The sequence below is a fragment of the Manis pentadactyla genome, chromosome 9 (genome assembly GCF_030020395.1).
Source record: "Manis pentadactyla isolate mManPen7 chromosome 9, mManPen7.hap1, whole genome shotgun sequence".
NCBI classification, from domain to species: Eukaryota; Metazoa; Chordata; class Mammalia; order Pholidota; family Manidae; genus Manis; species Manis pentadactyla.
The window spans coordinates 117,001,604-117,015,281 of record NC_080027.1 but is presented as its reverse complement, the minus strand read 5'-3'; the positions used below and the strand labels follow the sequence as shown (position 1 = coordinate 117,015,281).

Sequence of the window (13,678 nt, the reverse complement as noted above, 5' to 3'; positions counted from 1 at the left end):
TTTCTTGGCTCATGTTTTTAAAAATGGAAAGCATATAATCATGTGCTTCCTCCATAGATAAAATTGATATTCCAGAATCACCATTAGACCATTCACTTGGTATCTATGGGAGGTGGCCTGGGCTCTAGTTCTGGCCCTGCCACTAATTAGCCATGTGACTTCAAATAAATAACTAATTTCTCAGTGCTTTTTTTTCTCTTTTTAATCTATAAAAATAGGAGGTTGAGCTGAGCACAAGCTAAACCTCCTTTCAGGTATGAACTTTTGAGATTATTCTGAAATAAGAGCTCTTGTGTATGGTCAACTCAACCACAGAGGGACCAGACCTATGAACCTTGTTCCATTAGCCTTGGGCTGGAGCCGAACTGCCCTATAGCAGGTCTCTGGAGCCCCCTGTGTCCATCAATGGGCTTCATAGGGTCTATACATGTGTAGCCCCTCCCTATACTTTTTTTTGCCAAACTAAGATTTTACTTTGAAAGTCATTTGAAAGACAGTAAGGAAGGAGACCTAAGACTCAACAGAGGTACATTCCAAATACATACTCTTTCTAACCCCCACCAATGGTCTTGGTCATGCCAAAAAGTTGCTTTCTTTGGTAATTCCTGTTTTTAGCTTCCAGGAGAATAGATGTTTTCTCATAAGTCATCTTTATTTTTTTGTAGAGTAGAGCTTTATTTCCAGGAAATAGCATGTTAGTTGGAGATGGGTATTTAAAAAAACAATCAAGGTAGATCTAATATATTCAACAAGGTAGGGAGGCTCAGAGGTGAAGGAGACAGATTCTCTAGTACTTGCTTAGCATCTTGCTGCAACCAGAAACCCACATGGGGAAATGGCCCGCAGGAATAGGGTCCTGTATGAGGCCGTTGTCTTTGTACCGTAAAGCAACTCCTCTGGGCCTCCATCCTGGAAGGAAGCTCTGTAAATCTCTGCCATTTTAATGCTGACTCCAATGCTGTAAATTATTAGAAAGTGGTTTTCATTTTCCTCCCAGTCATTTAATTCTGTCACATACAATGTCACTAAGTGAATGTCATCTTCTTGTCTGTCAAATTCACTAAGAAGTTGATGAGTGAGTTTTTATGACAACTGCCTATGGACACTGAAGCCTCCCATGAGGTACTCTTGCAGCCTTCCACACCGAACGTGGTCAGAAGAGGATTTTATGGAGTTCATGATCAAGGAGACTTCAGCTTTGGTGTCAGTTCTGTCACAAGGTGTTAAGTAGGTAGCCCCATTACCTACAGAAGCAGGTGGGCTTGGACGAGGTTCCCAGTGGCGGTGGCAGCCATGCTCGCCGCCCTGAACCCTGGGCCGCCCCTCCTCATATCTTTGCAAGCAACATTTTTGTGTAAGTATCTTGTGAATTTTTCTGGGATGTGTGTGACTTTGAAGATTTTAAAAAATGTGGATAATCCCCAAATGATTAAAAAATCCTTGAGCTTTTCAGAGGACAAGCGCAGACACCTATGCTTCCAACACTACTGCATTACATCTGATAAGTGAGTAAATCCCAGTTGTAGTCATGAGAAACAAATGCCATTCAGAAGAAGGGTCTGAGCATTTATTTCTGTGCATGAGACAGTCATTCAGACTATAGGTAAATCTGAAACACTCTTGACAGATCAATGACAGGAACAACTATCAGAAGCCCTGACTGAAGGACAGTAATACTTGAATTGGGTAGAATTCCACCCAGCTAGGTTATCAGAGAGATGTAGAGATGTCCAAGACTCTCAGAGAGACAGGTGGCAGTGATGGAGAAGGGGCCACACCTGTAGCCATTAAGGGTTTGGTTCTGAGTCTGGCATAAACAAGAGGCAAGCTGGCAGAGGTTGGTCATTGAATGTGGCAGAGACCCCACTGGGCTCTGAATACTGTTGTGCTGTGGAGTTCTCATGATGATTCAGGGCAAGCCACTCAAGCCTGTTGGATCCTGATTCCTTTATTTCATGGGGATATTTAAAACAAGAGGAGAGAACTTGAAGTCCAAAAGAGCAGTCCGAGGGAATTTGCAGAGTTTACTTTTTAAGAAAAGGGGGAGGTATGTAGGACATCAAGATATTAATGGGGATTCACCTAGAGTCCAGACTTGGGGCCCTGAATGGATCTAAAAGAGATGGGGGGAAGGTGAAAGCAACCAGACTTATTATCAAAAGCCTCAAGGGTCCCCAGCACAGTCTTCAAACCTATCTGTTCACCAGCAAATAAATAGTATTGGGAAAACTGGACTATTTGCAAAAACATGAAACTGGATCCCTAGCTTACACCATACACAAAAGTCAACTCAAAATGGATTAGAAACTTTAATGTAAGATCTGAAACCACAAAACTTGTTCCAATGGTTCCCAGAGCCAGTTAGCTCAAGTTGCTCAGGGGGTCACAGGTTTGAACTTTGTGTATAATCAATTGTTCCCACATGAGGCTGAGCCCTAAGCCCAGCAAGCAGTCACACATGTACATCTGGGTACACACAGGGAACTGGCTGGGAGAGTATAGGTGGTTGTCCACCTTTGGAAACCTGATTGAAGTACACTCTAGGTCAGACAACACACTTTGAACTTGACATCTCAGGTTTGGAGCAGGGGTGTCATTTCACAGTAATTTTAAAAGAACATGTCGGCAGGAAGAGAAGGGCCTTTAGGCTGAGGCATTAGCCTAAGGGGATTAGGCTAGTTGGACAGACTGGAGACTCTCCTTCAGGAACTAGGTACTCAGGATTCTGTCTTCGGGGAAACCACAGAGCTCTTCTTTCTTGCAGGGCCTGTTTCTCCGGGGACCTCAGCCAGAGCCTGCAGGGCCGGTTATCCAGGCTCTCAGTGAGTTGTAGCTGAGTGTCAGGCACACAGAACTGGAGGGCTGGGCCTTTGACGACAGCTCCTAAAATAAGGTGCCAAGCCCTACTTCTCACTTTCCCCTTGTGCCCTGTGAGGCGCTGGCCCTGCCTCTGGAGTGATTACTCAGCAGCCTGAACATACAGAAATAGGCCGGGTGCACTGGCCCAGTAGGCTAGGGTTCTTTCCTTCCAGCAGGGTCCTGTCCTAGGATTGCGGGCCCAGGCAGGGCTGTGTGGGGACATGGGCTGGCCTCCCACTCTCACTCCCTGCTAGGCAGTAATCCTGTTCCAGGACACAGCTTCACTTAACTATTTCTAGGCCTCTGAAGATGTCTCCAGGCCCCTGGGCTACACAGTACCAGTTACCTTGTAAGCACACTTTCTTAGCTTCTCCACCTTTTCAACTCACACCCTTTCTAACTTCTTATCCTACATGAAAACCAGGCCTGCCTTGTTCTTGGGCCTGCTCCGGAGCAGGTGGCTGTTCTCCCTCCCCTGGTTCTCAAGGTCAGAACAGGCTGACATTCTCTAAGCTCCTGTTGTTTCTCCAGACTATGACCCCCATTTCTCCTGGGCACACCATCCCATTTTACTGGTCACCCTGTCCTTTCAAATGTGTACTGATCGCCAGCACTCTCACCCTCCTCAGTGGCTTAACACCTGCCTCACAGCATCCTGGTCACTTTATCTCTGCCACCTGTTTTGATCCTTTGGATAACCCTGGCTTTACCATCATTTTGAAAAACTACAAATGGCTCTAAATTCTTCCCAACCTGTCACTCACTGTGATGAACATAATTTGGATATGGGCATCAGAATGGCCTGTGTCATCTCAAGTTCTCATGAGCCTGCTCTGACCACAACCTATTTCTTTCTACCTGTCAAGGAACTTTTTCCTCTTCTGCTCACCCTCCCCAGAATCCCTTGCTTTCTCATATCCAGCCTGGACCCCTTGGCCTGCCATTTCCAGGTTGCTCATGGATCCTTCATGTATTCTCCCCTGGGTCTTCCTTGCTGACTTGACATCTAGGGTAAGCCCTAACCCAGCTTTCTTTGCCTCTGCTCCCAGATTGCTGAGCTCTCCTGGAAATCTATGTGCTCTGTGGCATCTGAGGCCTCGACAGTCCATCCCATTAAGACCGTGTGTGTCTGACCCTTCCCCCCACATCTGTTCTTCATGGTAGGAGTTTTGGCACCCCAGAACAACCATAGCAGGTTCAAACTTAGTACATGCCTGGCACTTGTCTGGGAACTTCACGCATGCTAACTTGTTTAATCCTCCAGTGACAATGAGGAAAATACTTTTAATACTTTCCTCACATTTTGATGAGGAAATGGGATTCAGAGAGATTAAATAAATTGCATAAGGTGGCAGAATTAGTGAGTAGCAGAGCCAAGATTAGGGAATCTGGGCGAGACATTATACTGTCTCATCAGAAGATGATCATAAACTCGGTAGAAGTCTCTTGACTTTCATCAGAGGTCCTGCTACAGCCCAACAATCTTTTAAATCATCTCTTGTTCACTCCTAATTGGATGCATGTATCTGTAAATTGTGACTCCATTATCTTTGGTTACTTTTGACAAGAGACCAAAGGTAGTTTCAGAAGTCCTGGTGAGCATCTAGAATCTCAGGGTATCTTCCCATTTCTCCTGCCTCATGTCTGATTGAATCAGCTCTCATATAAGCTTCCCTCGGCACAACAAATACCATAATCCTGGATTCCCTCCACCTGTTTAGCTGGGCCCCACTGTCCAGTCTCCATTGTTGAGGGAGCTTTGGAGAAGACACTACAGTTCTTATAATGGTTATTTCAGGCCATTTCCATGTGAACTGGCTTTGGAGGCTGAGACTTAAATCTGTCCTCTGCTATTCAATTGGTTCTATGGGCAAATGATTTAAACTCAAAGAGGTTTAGTTTCTGTATCTGTAAAATGGGATTAATAATAATTTCCCTAATAGAGTTGCATTTGTTAAAGAGCCTTGCTCAGAGTGTGGCACCAGTTAGGTGCTCTAAATATATGTTCCTTTTCCTTCTCTCCCCCCATCCTTGTTCCCGCATCCTTGTTTCTTCACTCTCGGCAGGTAATTCAGAAGATTTGTTTTTGGGTAAATCCCTCTGCTTGCCTTATATCTCTATCAAAAATTTCTCATTTATAGTAAACTTTCTCAAAAAATAAGCTGGCACTTTTAAAGCAAGAGTCTTAAGGCTTTTTAGGCCCTTTGTCATGGTAATTCTACTTCTAGGAATCTTTCATGAAGAGGTAGTTGGAAATGGCTAAGCATATTCTAGGTATAGTATTCTATAGCATAATTATAATATACATATTTTTAAATATTCTGCATTTAAGATTCTATATTCTATGTTTTTATACACAAAGACATTTGTTGTGGATTTATCCCAGAAAAAAATACAATTCTTTGTATCTTCGCTCATTATTTCTTCCTTCCTTCCTGCTTCTGAGAAACGAGGAGCCCTTTTCCTCCTTAGATTCAACCAAAGTATTTTGTAAAAGTAACTTGTAATTTTTAAAAATTACACAATGTTTATAGAAAATCTGGAAAATAGTTTAAAACAATCACCCGAGTCCACCCTCCAGCACTGACTGCTACCAGAGTAAATTTATGTGTATATATACAGATAGGTAATTTATTTGTACCTTTTAAAATAAAATTAGATATATTATTTTGTAATTTATATTATTTCCTATCTTTTTTTCCTATTATTTCAATAGCACTTCTTCTAGGAGACCTATCGTAATATATCTAACTCATATCCTATGATTATCGGAAAGAGCTGAGGTGTTTTTATCTTTCCAAGATGATACACAGCCCTTGTGATGTCTGCAGCTGCACCTCTGGGCACTTCCTAAATTATTTCCTTGCTCATCTTCTGTTCCTGATGCCATCCCTCCTAAGCCTCTATTTCTGGGACCCTGAGCCACTGCTTCTGCATCCCTCCCATAGCATGGGCCCCTGCCCATTATTCATTCTTCATCTTGCCTGACTTCCTTCAGTCTACTCCCCAAAACACTGTCCTCGGCTGTGTCTTCCTAAAATGGGTCCTTCTCAGTCACTTTGGGCAGCTTTTCTTTTCTAATCACACCCAGATGCTGCCTTTTCTCCACATGAATTGTTCTGAAAGTGTGGTCCCCAGACCAGCAGCACTACCATGGCTGAGGGACTTGTTACAAACGCACATTTCTAGGCTCCACCTCAGCTTGGCTGAATAACTGGTAGGGTACTCGCTGAAGTTTGAGAACCATTGTACTGCACATTCCCCTTGGCCAACCTACTCTATAAGCTCCACTTCAACTATTCTTTTCAAACCTGTTACCCTGAAAATTCTTCCCATTCCAGGCAGTTCTCCAGAGCTCCAGGGCTATACCTACAATCCCCAGCAGGGCATCTCCATTAAGTGTCTACAAGGAAAATTACCTCCAACAACCCTATCTTTTCTGTATCCCTTTCCCCTAAAACGATGCCATCACCTGCCCATTGCCAGTGCCTGGAGCCTGGGATTCATTTGATTCCCCTCTCATTACAATACCTAAGAAAACACTGGTTTGCCATTTCAGAATGCCTCTCAACTTGGTAGCGTCCTCTCACCTGCATGGTTGTTACTTCAGGCCCTGCTTCCTTATTGCTGGGATGACTACTGTTACCTTTGAACTGGGTCAACTGCCGGAATTCTGGTCCCTTTTCAATCTGCTGTCCACACTGCTACCAGTCAACTTTCCAAAGTAAAAATTGATTGGGTTTGTCCCCTGCTTAGTCACTCAGTGGCTGTGCAGTGCCTTCAAGGTAAAGTCCAAACTGGTATGGTGGCACTCAGAGCTCTTTATGCCTTGACCCCTGCTTGCCTCCGCAGCCTCATCTCCTGCGGTGCTTACGCGTTTTCTGCTCCATCCCCTAGGAGAAAGTAGTACTACTTGAGTTCCTTGGACAGGCTGCCTTTCTTACCCTCAAACCATCCTTCAAGTTATTTTGCTATTTCCTTTGTGAGGAATGCCCGTCCTTTCCTTACCACCTGGGAAATTTCTTCTTCCCTGGGGTTCAGCTCAGAGCCAGCTTCTGTATGAAACCTTCCCTGGATGCCCAGGCTCGGCTTGATGTGCTCCCGCAGCCCCATGTCATGTCTTCATGGAGCCCTTATCATATGCTGTTTGTTCTCCTGTCTGCCCTAGCCTGGCAGCAGCCTGAGGACAGGCTTATGTTACCTCTGGTTAACACATTGCCTGACACATAGCAGGTATTCAGTGAACAGAGGCTTAGTAAGAGAAAGGCTCCTTTCTCTTTTCTTGAAAGGGATCCTCATTTACTGCCTATTTCCTAACCACCCGTATTTTTTTTCATTCCTAGCCACATTTCATCCCTATCATGTTACTGAAATAGCTCTTGGGAAGGACAAAGATATCTGGCCTATTTAAGCTCTCATCTTCATAAACTTCCCTGTAGCAGTGAACACCCACTTTGCAAAAAATCTTCTTCCCTAGGCTCCTGAGCTGACGTTTGAATTCTCTTTACTTTTTGGTCTGTATGTTCACTGGCTCCATTTCTTCTTCCTGTCTCTTGCAACTGCTCACTGAACATTATGGCGAGCATGAGTGTGGGTGGTGATGTGGGATATGCACAGCAATGTGCGGGTAAGCTGGCTGTCTGGGAAAAAGAAGGCCCTGGTTTGTAACATTTGTCTGTTCCATGGTGTAAATACCCTCACTGCAACCAATTTCAGGTTACCAACATTTTAACAACCAGCTCACAAATTCCTGAATATTTAATGATTGGTTCTTTTGAGTAGAAGACAGCTCCAGCACACCAGTGGGTATGTAGATATGAGTAAGACCAGTTTGACATCTAGGAAGGTACATCTAGTAGATAGAAATAAAATAATTCTGAGACAAATGTGATAAGCACCATTATAGTATTAAAACAAGGCACTACAGGGCTGAGTAGAAGGAAGGCTTCATTAGAAAACTGAATACTTCCTATAGGAAGGGAGGTGGGTTTGAACTAGACCTTAAAAAATGGGAACTTTAAAGGCGGCATAAGGGAGAAAACTATTCCAGGCAGCAGAAATAACTTGAACAAAAGCAGGACAGTACAATATTTATGGGAACGGCTAATAGATCAACAGGACTGGGGTGCAAAAGCTGTGCGACACCTGAACGGAATCTGGCATTATCTTGTTTTGTGACCTTGGTCAAATTGGTTAACTTCCCCAGGCTAGTTTCTATATCTTTACAATAAGAATTTGATTCCTCTGGCCCATTTTTATGCCTTGATTTGATGATTAGCCCTGGAAAGAGAAAGAAAATGTAAGAGTGGGGAAGAAATGTATGGAGTGGGGCTTTTAGGTGGCCAGACACTGTAGTGTTGGTAGGACCCTCCTTCTCTAGTCCTCCCGGCTAACTTCCGGCTCAATCCAAGTTAAGAAAATACTTGTGTTTGAGCCATAGCATGGTTTGCTGAAGGCTCAGTTCTTTTCTTTTAAACTGAATGAATACATTGAATCCTAACAGTGTGTGTAGAGGCAACTCAGTCCATCCTTCTCCTTTGAGAGAACAGAGGATTCTCTTTTCTCCTTAGGAAGTGCCAAGAAGGTCCCATAGGCTCCCCTAGCCGCTCATTCCCTTTGAATAGTTACTGAGTCGATCTACAACTCCCCCATCCCCATCTTTTGCCTGTCTTCTCTAGAGAACCATCTGAGCTTCACTCCTTTTTAAAAAACATTATAAGTCACAAAACATATATAAACATGCACAACACATAAATATAAGACATAATTACAGAGCAAGCACCCATATAACCACCAACCAGAGGAAGAGACAGAACCTTGCCATAACCTAGAAGTCCTCCAGGTATTATTCCCAAGCACAACCCTTCTGGGGGAACCACTGCCTTGAGTTACGGTAATAAACATTTCACCATTTTGCCTTTAACCACCCATGTGTGTATCCTTCAATACTACTTCAGTATTGCCTTAACACTTGATGAGAACAGAATCATACTGTGTACATTGCTGTTTCTCGCTTCTTTTGTTCAACATTCTAACATTCACTGACACTGCTGTGGGTAGCTAGTTTATTCTTTCATGGTTATATATACAGTGTCCTATTATGAGTATCCCAGTTTATCCATTCTACTGTGGATAGGTATTTGGGTTGTTTTCAGCCTTTGGCCAGTATTAACAATGCTGCTCTAAACATCTTTGCACACGGGCCCAGTGCATGAGATTCCCTAGGTTACAAGGTAGAACTTTTGGGTCACAGAGTATGTGTCTCATCTTTGTTCTTCATTCTCTCCCTTACATTTGCTAGCAAGTTTTTCCCTTTCTTTTTTCTAAAGAATTTTAATGTCCATGCCTTTGTTCGTTTTTCTAATTTGCAATCATGTTGTTAATCTTTTTGTGTTCCTATAACACATTATCAGTACTAATTCTAGCTTCTACCTCTGTATATCACCTTCCTCCCGTAGTTAAGAATTGTTTCCTCTCCAAGGAGTAATGTTTTTTTTTGGTTTATTATTCAAGTAGGAAATGTATTTGGAACATTTTGAGTGTGTACAAAACAAAGCATATATTTGATTAATAGAGGGCCAGGGACAAGCTTCTTTCTGTGAGGCACTATGGGAATGAGGACCGTGGGCCTTTGAGTCAGACCAAATCCTCAAGCTCCGCTTGTTGGCTTTGGGTTCTTGAGCAAGTTAACTTCTTCTGTGCTTTAGTTTCCTTATCTGTCAAAATGTGGGAAACAATTATACCTACTTATAGGGTTATTGTATATATTACATGCAACAATCTATTAGTTTGATTAAAAGAGGTTTATAAACTTGGTCTTCAGGCAGGGAGAGGAAGAAGACAGGCATTCAGAATGCCTTCAGGTTGTGTAGTGAGGATACACACAATGAGCTTATATCCAGTGTTCATACTGAGCCTAAACACTGTCTAGCCCTCCTTGTGGGTGGCTGGCTAGGGTAGGCAGTGAGATGCTGCCTGTGGCCACAGAATGTAGTGAAGTGTACTGGTTCATTTAAGAATCAAACCCACGACCCTGCTTTCACGCACTATGAAACTGAGTTCAGTGGCCAAAATGACATGAAAAAGGAGAAAGAGTGAATAGGATTAAGAATGCTGTCAAAGCAAACAGGAAGGCAAGAAGACACCTCAGGACAACTCAAATTAACGAGCTGCTCTAAATGGCATTCTCTCTTTGTGCAATTAATGTACAGGAGAGTTGGATGGGACAGGAAACCATTCCTGGTCATCAAAAATCCCCATTCAAATTTCCCTTATCCTCCAGGCTCTCCATGTATAATTTCAGACTTTGTTACCTAAATCTCTTAGTTCTAGGAAATAAGTTTCCCAAAGCCAGATACTTAATTATGTATGCAACACTGCAAGGCCAAAACCTCATTATATAACTAGGGAACCGAGAAGGGTTTATCATAACCCCCTTCCTACCCCTGCCCTGAATTAATGTTATTAATGTTCATTTCCACTTGTGTGCTAGTAAACCCCTTTGTGAAGACACTGATTTTTGGACTGAGTCTCTTACTCCCACGTAAACTATCTAAATCCAGTAAGTCTTTTGATTTAGCAGCGTTTCCAACTTGACATTAACTATGGGGCCAAATATTGACCTGTTATAGAGGCGATAATGCTGACTGGATTTTAATTATTTCAGTTCCTGTGCCACTAGTAAGTTACTTCCTCGGTACTGTTACGCTTCTTTTTATATCATTCATGGAAAATTGTGTTTGAGTGAACTGCAAGTGATGGAAAAAAGGTAGAAGAGAAATTAGAGGAAAAGAGTGGTACTGAGTAATTATTGAATCAGATGTGGTGTGACAGTACTTCCTAACTTCATGTCAACCTATATAGCAAGGCCAGATGATTTAAAGTTGGTTGTTTCAGTAACATACGTTATCTGATAATATACTGCTAGAGAAAGGGCTGACTTGTATAATCACTTTTAGACTCTGACTTTAAAAGTGAGTAAGGCTATACAGGAAAGAAAAATCAGCTCTCAACATCTTCATTTCAATTGATAATTTCGGATCCAGTGTGGTGGGACTGTTTGTTTGCACAAGTGCAGATGCCAGCTCCTGATAAGAAAATGCCACATTCTGTAAGTTCCCATAAACTGGAAACCAGAGTTTGAACAGCAGCAGTGCAGCATGATTTGGTGCTCTCTCACCTGTGTGAGAGGCCTTCGTGGCTGAGTCTGGTACCACTGCGATGATGGGAACGAGCACTTGGGCGTCTGAAAGGAGCCCTTGGGCGTCTGAAAGGAGCCCAGGTGAGAATCTCAGTAAGGGAGAGAAAAGAATCTAGAATCTAAACAATATATCTCAACCAAACATTTGAATCTTGCATCCTACAAATCAGAGCTACGAAGAGAGCAACATGGCCTGCTTTGAGTTTCACCTATTATTTTACTTTTCTACTCACTGGTCAGGAACACAATAGCCTAGCAAGTGATCAAGAGCTGGTACCAAAGGCCAGCCAGCTGCAGCTTCCTCCCTAAAAGTGAATAGATCTTCAACAGTGTAGCAGAGCTGGAAATGAGAGGGTGGGCTTTGGGTGAGCAAAGTCTTTGGCTTGCCTAAAAGTCGAGGGTATCATTTGCAAATTATAGCATCTTTAAACAGTGGTTGGGGCCATATATGCAATTTTCATGTATTCTCATTTTAATGTGTACCTAGTGGGAAAAAGTCATGCATCTCAACACCTGGAAAACTGGAAATTTCTTTCCCCCCAGACACCTACTTGTTCCTTTTGAGAAGTGCTAGGACTGGGAGGCCAACATTAAAAAAAAAAAAAAAAAAGTTTCCCAGGAGATTCTGATTTAGGACCTTTGAGGACCACAATTCTACAGGAACAGGAACAGGAACAGGAACAGGAACAGGAATGAGTTAGAACTGAAAAATTACTTAAATCTTCTTGTCCATTTACCAAATAAGGATAAAACCCCTGCCCTCCCTACCTTATGAGAGTGAGCAGGTAACAGTAATTGTTCAGTGTTAGCTAGTATGTTCCAGACACTGTCCAAGAGCTGTACATGTAATAAACAATCCATCCCATTTTACAGAACAGAAAACTGATTCAGAGAGGTTAAAGAACTTGCCCAAGGTCACACAGGTACAGCTTGGATTCAAGGATAGGCAGTTTGGTTCTAGAAATCATGTTTTTAACTTTTATAATGCTGTAAAGAATATAAAAAAAAAAAACATGACGAAAGCATTTGAGTTTAAAGAGTTAATGGTGCCTTCAGCAGTCTTTGAATGAAGTTCATGGAGGGAAGTCTGCATCTAGGCAGCACTTGCTACATTACAGCTGCCCACAAACAGCATCACTCAAGGGCCTGAAAATCTGATCTTTGCCTGTTTTTCTCAAATGCTAACTTTAGCCTACTGAAGTGCCAGAGATACACTGACTCCTGTGACAACAGAAAATGAAAGGTAGGACTCTTTGCAGGCCAGGTGCCTCACTTGGGGATTGGCACCCAGGTGATGAATAAATAAATGTTGGTTGAGTCGCACGCCTTCCAATCAAATGCATTTTGAAATGTGCTATTCATATTTCACAAATGGCTTGAATACACATTATTTAAAATGTCAGACAGGAAAAGGTATGCAGAAGTTAAGAACATTAGAGAGAAATGGAGTATAAATGGAATATTAAACCTTTGAAATTCAAAAGAAAACCTGATTATATATCCTTGAAATCCTCTTTCCTGCTTTAGCAGGGAAGTGGGAGGGATCAACTTCTGGAATGGAACAAGCCCATTCTTTAATAATATAATGTTTCTCATTTGTGTTGTACATACTTGCTGCAGGCATACTGTTCTGAACAAGCTGCTATATACACTCGGCTGATTATTTTAAAGGCTGACTTTACATCATTCCTTAACAACCCCTACACTTTTTAGCATGCATTCAAATGTAGCTCAGAAATACAACAGGTTTTCTACCACTTCAGACAACAAACTGGGTCCTTTATAAACAAGTGGGGCTTTTATTCTAGGCATCAGATCTAATGAGGTATCGGATTCACCTCATGTTTAATGAAATGCTGTGCTCAGCTTACCTATGACTTCCAACCAGTACCTAAAAAGCTAATGCATAATGCTGGTTTTTCCATAATCCCAAGAATTTAATGAGCAGCTCAGTCTGTGATATGGCATGACTCAAACCAAGGGAACACAAAGGATCTCCTATGAAGACCTGGGTGAGAAGCAGTGAGGTCTGATGAGTAGGAGCTGGGCCTACATTCCGCCCTTTATAGAATGCTGAACAGAAGCCACTCGTGCTTCATTGCCATGAGGAGGCCAACACCAGTCAGCTTCTCCAGGGCAAGGCTCTTACCTGGTCTCTCTTCTGACACATGTCTGTACAATGCTGTGCATACTACCTAGTTGTGGAACGGATTCTCTGTGTGAGAGTACTTGGTCTTTGCTTTAAGTGTGTGAAATGAAGTTCAGACCCTCTTGGGACTAAGGAAAGCAAAAAACAGACCTCAGCAGCAGTGTTGTCTGCTGTAACAGGCTCTCAAAGAGTGTATGTTGAATTGATGTGTCCTATACAAGATCATGGCCATAGGCTAATTTCAAGCTGGGGATTAAACACAGACACACACACTGTAAGAGGTTATCTCTAGGCATTTATATTGTGCAGCTGGTGCTTTAAAAAAGTGCTTCTTCTACAAGGTGTCCTAAGAGTCTTTGTGAAGTTTTAACCTCTCAGTGCTGGGGATGGGGTGATGGGCTAAACATGTCCTCTGCCAGTCCAACAGGGAAAGCTACACATGGTTTTGATTTATCATCAGTTAAATGTGC

The 13,678-nt window shown here is 42.6% G+C and overlaps 1 pseudogene; it reads right to left on the bottom strand.

The window, feature by feature from the left end:
• Nucleotides 1-470: 470 nt before the first annotated feature.
• LOC118926031 (protein N-terminal asparagine amidohydrolase-like) lies at nucleotides 471-1,635 on the bottom strand (annotated as a pseudogene).
• Between the last annotated feature and the right edge of the window lie 12,043 nt (nucleotides 1,636-13,678).